The following is a 6672-nucleotide window of genomic DNA, read 5'->3' on the forward strand; positions in this document are numbered from 1 at the left end:
TCATTTCTTGCAAGTCATGTATCTTTCAGTTACATTTTCCCAATGGATTATATTCCAAATAGCTTTTAGATAATCAGGTCTGACATTTTATGTTGAAGGCAACAAGCATCCTCCCATACGCTAATTCCCAGCAGTGTCACATGACCCTTTGTTCCTTGAAATGGATCCTGATTAGAGCAAGCAGCAATCTGTAAGTGTCCCAGTTCCTTATTGAAGTCAAACCCAACCCCAACCTGAACTTTGAATGCCAATAGATGCAGCTGTCGAGTTTTCCTTAAATGTATCAAAGGAACCAAAGTCAGGCTTGATAGCTTCTGGCAACTCCCGTTTGGGTTCTCCGCCACCATCAGCACTCAGGTTTGTCCAGAGAATGGTATGGTTATGGCCTCCACCAAGGGAACCTGTGGAGATCATGGTTAGGCTAAAGTCACCTTGAAAATGCTTGAGCTGACTACTGCCTGATAAATGCCCTGCTGTGAGGACAAGAATTTTGACACTGAAAGAGAAGGTCTCCTGCTAGTAGCTTCTGTAATGTCAGAGATATGGGACTTGGTGCATAGTTATTTCTCTTCCTGGTTCTCATATCCCAAAGAGGTCACAACCTCTGTACTCCATGGCTCTAAGACTCCAGTTTGGCCTTCCAGGTTTGGGCTCTAATACAGCTCTCTTGCCCTCTCTCCTAGGTCACATTCCTAGATGAATCTTCTAAAGCCAATTGGCTGAGCAGAAGGAATCCATCTTTCTGGGAGGAAACACCCCTCAAGTCCAGGGAGAGATGGAAGATCAATCTTCAATCCCTGTCCTCAGTGATTCTGTTGGTTTAAAGGGTCTACACACTTCCTTTTTTAATTCCTAAACTTGACTAGACAAATCATATTTTATGTTGCTTTAGATCATTTCCTTTGTCCCATTGGGAACACACAACCCCACTCTGTCCCCACCCTTCTCTTGGTCAACTAGTAGTTCTAATGTTGACCTGACCTCCCTCAGAGAAACATTAATCTTGTAGTATGGAAAAACAACCACCCCTCCACTGAACTTTGTTCCTCCTTGAATGGGCACATGATGATTTACTCTGTCAGGTAAGATAAATCATCAATGACAGCATGATGCACGCAGATATTTTTTATTACATTTTTTGATAGACTTTTTTTAGAGCATTTGTAGTTTTGCAGAAAAGTGATGCAGAAAGTAGAGTCCCCATATAACCCCCCCAACCACACAAGCACACACACATACAGTTCTTCCTATTTTCAGGGGAGGCTGACGAACTAACCAAGTTCCAACATCACTGTTCACCAGTCCTTCTTTATATTTCTCTTCAACAGGCTTCACATTCTTCACATATGCAGTGTGGTGGTTTCATGGTGCTGCTGCACAATCTGCACCTTGAAGTGGGGCTTTTCAACACCATAATTATGAGGCAAGTCAGGGTGGCTGTGCTTTCACTTGGAACCCCAAATTCAAAGGTGGTATCAGCTTCCTGTTAGCACTGCACGCCACCCAGGACAGCAGAGTGCGGGTGCTCTGGCGGCCCTCGTAGCCCCCATGCAACACCAACTCTCGGGGGAGAGAGAGCCAAGACCTATTCATGTATTTTGTTACTCTCAGTGAGGTTTTTTTCCTCTCCCATTTAATGTGGTGCTAAATGCCAGATACTGCGACACCTAGTAGCTCTCAGTTCTGACAAGTAAAAGGGTTATGAAGGTGATGTCTGTTTGTGTCATTGCTTTTAGTTCTTCTGGTATATACCAAGTAGTGCTATTGCTAGGTCATAGGGCAACTTGATATTTAGTTTCCTAAGGAACCACCAAACTGTCTTCCATAGTGGCTGCATCATTACACATTCCCACCAGCAGTGCATGTGTCCCAATTTCTCAACCTCCTCTCCAACATTTATAGTTTCCTGTTTGTTTAATAGCAGCCATTCTTATAGGTGTGAAGTGGTATCTCATTGTAGTGTTTATCTGTATTCCCCTACAGTCAATGACAATGAACATCTCTTCATGTGCTTTTGAGCCATCTGTATTTGCTCTTCAGAAAAATGCCTATTCATATCTTTAACCCATTTTATAATTGGGTTGTTTGTTCTTTATTGTTGAGTTGTATGATTTATGTATACAGGATATCAAATCTTTGTCTGACATGTGATTTCCAAACATTTTCTCCCATTGGGTTGTCTACCTCTTCACCTTTTTGACAAAATCTTTTGAGGTACAGAAGCATTTGATTTTGAGGAGTTCCCATTTATCTATTTTTTCTTTTGTTACTTGTGCTTTGGGTGTGAAGTTTAGAAGATACCTCCTAATACTAGGTCTTGAAGATGTTTCCCTACATTTTCTTGTAGAAGCTTTATGGTGCTAGTTCTTATATTTCAGTGTTTGATCCACTTTGAGTTAATTTTTGTATGGGGTGTAAGGCAGGGGTCCTCTTTCATTCTTTTAGCTATTGATATCCAGTTCTTCCATGCCCATTTATTGAAAAGACTATTTTGTCCCAGTTCAGAGGATTTTGGGGTCTTGTCAAAAATCAGTTGACCATAGATTTGGTGGTCTATTTCTGCACTCTTCACTGATTCCATTGGTTGATGCTTCTATCTTTATGCTAGTACCATGCTATTTTGACCACTGTGGCTTTATAATAGGTTTTAAAGTCAGGGAGTGTTAATCCTCCCACTTCATTCTTCTTTTTTAGGCTGCTTTTAGCTATTCAGGGTCATTTTCACTTCCAGATGAATTTGGTAAGTAGTTTTTCCAAGTCCTCAAATAGGTTATTGGAATTTTGATTGGTACTGTGTTGATGCTGTAGATCAGTTTGGATAGAATTGACATCTTAGCTATATTTAGCCTTCCTCTATATGAGCAGGGAATATCTTTCTATCTATATAGAGCTTTGCTTTCTTTTAGCAATGTTGTGTAGTTTTCTGTGTACAAGACCTTACATCCCTAGTTAAGTTCGTTCCTAAGTACTTGATTCATTTAGTTGGTATTTTAAATGGAAATTTTCCTTAACTGTCTCCTCAGTTAGGTCATTGCTTTTGTATAGAAATGTTATTGATTTTTTGCACATTAATTTTATATCCTGCCACCATGCTGAATTTGCTTATTAGCTCAAGTAACTTTTCTGTAGATTTCTTAGGATTTTCCAAGTATGGCATCATGTCACTTGCAAATAATAGAAGTTTTAGTTCTTCTTTTCCAATTTGGATGCCTTTTATTTCTCTGCCCTGCCTGATTGTTCTAGCTATAACTTCTAGCACAATGTTAAATAATAGTGGTGACAGTGGGCATCCTTGTCTCATTCCTGATCTTAGGGGAAAACTTTCAGTATCCATTGAGTACAATACTGGGTATCAGTTTTTCATATATTCCCTTTATCATATTGAGGAAGTTGTCTTTGGTTCCTATCTTTTGAAGTGTTTTATCAGAAAAGGGTGTTAAATTTTGTTGAATGCTTTTTCAGCATCAATTGAGATGATCAAGAAAATCGAGATGATTTTTTCCCTTTCGATCTGTTAATGTGCTGTATTACATTAATTGATTTTCTTGTGTTGTACCTTCCTTACATTCCTGATATAAACCCCACTTGGTCATGGTGTATAATTCTTTTAATGTGTTGTTGGATTTGATTTGCTAATATTTTGTTGAGAATGTTTGTATCTATGTTCATTAGGAAGATTGGCCTGTAGTTTTCCTTACTTATAGCATCTTTGTCCAGTTTGGCATTAAAATAATATTAGCTCCATAAAATAAGTGAGGTGGAGTTCTTTTTCCTCAATTTTTTGGAAAAGTTTGAGCAGGTTTGGTGTTAGTGCTTTTTGGAGTGTTTGATAAAATTTCCCTGTGAAGCCATCTGCCATTGGGCTTTTCTTTGTAGGAAGATTTTTGATGACTGGTTGAATCTCTTTGTTTGTGATTGATTTGTTAAGACCTTCTATTTCTTCCTGAGTCAGTGTAGCTTGTTTGTGTGCTTCCAGGAATTTGTCTATTTTATCTAAGTTGTCTAGTTTGTTGGTATATAGTTATTTGTAGTATCTTGTTATGATTTCTTTTATTTCTTCAGGGTCTTTTTTAATGCACACGTTCTCATTTCTGATTTTGTTCATTTGTATCTTCTCTTTTTTTTTCTTTGTCAGTTTTGCTAGTGTATTGATTTTCTCAAAGAACCAACTTTTGGTTTTATTGATTCTTTCTATTGTTTTCCCATTCATTTAACTGTGTTTTAATCTTTTTTATTTCTCTTTTTCTATTTGCTTTGGGGTTAGTTTGTTGTTCTTTCTCAAGTTCCTCCAGGTGAGCATTTAAGTCCTCGATTTTTGCTTTTTCTTGTTTTTTAATGTAGGTATTTAGGACAATAAATTTCCCTCTCAGCACAGCCTTTGCCTCAAGCCATAAGTTCTGATATGTTGTATTCTCATTTCATTCATCTCCAGATAGCTACTGATTTCTCTAGCAATTTCTTCTTTGACCCACTGGTTGTTTAAGAGTATGTTATTTAATCTCCATATATTTGTGAATGTTCTCGTTCTTTGGTGGTTATTGATTCAGCTTCATTCCATTGTGATCAGACAAAGTGCTTTGAATAATTTCAATGTTTTAAAATTTATAAAGACCTGTTTTGTGCCCCAGTATATGATCTATCCTGGAGAATGTTCCATGAGCACCAGAGAAGAATGTATATCCTTGTGCTTTGGGGTGCAATGACCTATATATGTCTGTTAGGTCTAATTCATTTATCAAGTTGTTTAATTTCTCTATTTCCTCCACCCAGGGTTTTCTTGTGATGGTGTCTGGGACAAAGAGTTGTGACTTAGGAGGAACATTCCAGCAACACCTGGGATATGGTCTAAGGGAAAGTTAGCTCTGAGGCAAGGAGGCCAGTGCATAGGCTATGCAGTTACCCAGGGGGTATAACTAGGGCAGAAGAATGTGGGTGGTGGTGTGGGGATGGAAAGTGCAGATGTGGGTTTGGGGCAACATCCTGGGAGACTGTTCAATGGTTTTGGCTTGCCAGGTTTAGAATTGGACTAAAAACAAAGTTGGACCAAGGCTGCTGAAACCAGTCTTCACCTGGACCCTGGGCCAGCACCTTCTCACCCCAGGATGCATGACTTTGACCTAGTGTTTATCCCTCTGTCCATCATTGACCCATTTTGACTTTGGTCTCTCTAATTGCACATCTAGGCATGGGGGGATGTGGCAGGGAAAGCAAAGGGGACTTCCTAGTATTCTCTTTCTCTGATACAATGTCCCAAGCTCCCAAGGAAACACTGTCTTTCCTTCTCACTGCTTTGTCCTTGGGTACTGATGTACATGGGAAATGGCTTTTCCACTGCCCCAGTGTCACTGCCTGTCTGCTCTCTTCCATGGAGAGGTGATGTGCAGTGAGGCCAGGAAAGTGTCCTTCTGAAGCAAACAAGGACAAAGCTGTGCTCTCTGAGTAGCTCTGAAGTTTCCAGCTAGGACTGGGAAACTGGGGGCTAGACAGATGGGCTGGCTCTTTCCATGACATTGTCTTGATCCTTGATGTTTATAAATATATTCTTATTGTTTTAAATAGGAAATTTATACAGTTAGTTAAAAATAATAACAACATTTAAAATATAGACTCTGAGACAGTTCTCTGCAATCTATCCCCTCTCACACTGTTTGTTCCAAAGGTTCTGAGGTGGGTGTTTTTAAAGTTAATGTAATTAAGTGGGAAATACCAATATGATACAGTGTGGGACTTTAGCTGAAACATTAAATATGAAAAAAAATCCAAGACCTCCTAAAACTCTCCTGTTTGTGTGTGAAGAGTCTTGCAGAGCTCTCTCTCATCTCCCTGGTCCAGCAAATTCACAAATGAACAAGGAAATGTGGCAGATACAGCTACAGACATGCCTGTTAGTCATTTTGTTATTTTCCTGAACATCAGTGATGCATTTTTTCTTCAAGGAAGAGAGGAAATTCAGTCCTTTTCAGCTGCTCATCCATTTAAAGGACAGATTATTAGTGTTTCCAAGACACAAGGAAGTCCCTGGAGGACGATGACCTTTATACCAATCAAAAGCATTGTGTTCTCTGCCTAATACACCCATATGACCAATTCCTGAAACACCAGGGTTTCAAAGACAGAAAGTGTTTCTTTTTAGGTACAAAGCAGGAGATCAGATGGCCTATCATTCTAAAATCTGTCTCCCTGAATTGCAGTAATTCTGATGGTTTTATAGCCTCCAAAGGTGGGGAGATTTTAGGATAATGAGCACAGTAGTCCCAGATGACAGAATTAATGGTGATGCGCAGATGGGTTATATGCTTGTTCACAGAACATCTATAAGAACGTGGCAGGTTTAATATGATAATGGGCATGATTTTTAGTATTTATAATGAGGTATAGCTCACTTATCAGTTAAAGTTTAAGCTACCGAATATGTCAGATGGGCTCATTTTGGTTAGATCCAGCCCCATCTATCAAGATAGTTTTAGAATTGGAGCTGGTTAGCTCTGGGTTGACTCAAGACTATTCATTAATGACTATTAGGGGTGGCTTTAGTGATCATTAAACTCCAAAGTCAAAAAACATGATAAAGGGGGACAAGTGGGGTTCAGTCACTATGTTTTTACAATCACAAGAAATGTTATCTAGTTACACAATCATTATTAGAGATCAAGTCTGCTAGGTTACAGTTCA

At 39.0% G+C, this 6672-nt stretch overlaps 1 pseudogene; it reads right to left on the reverse strand.

Moving 5' to 3' along the window:
• On the reverse strand, positions 1-1593 carry LOC143680866 (superoxide dismutase [Mn], mitochondrial pseudogene; annotated as a pseudogene).
• Positions 1594-6672: the final 5079 nt, after the last annotated feature.

This window comes from Tamandua tetradactyla, chromosome 1, assembly GCF_023851605.1.
Source record: "Tamandua tetradactyla isolate mTamTet1 chromosome 1, mTamTet1.pri, whole genome shotgun sequence".
NCBI lineage: Eukaryota > Metazoa > Chordata > Mammalia > Pilosa > Myrmecophagidae > Tamandua > Tamandua tetradactyla.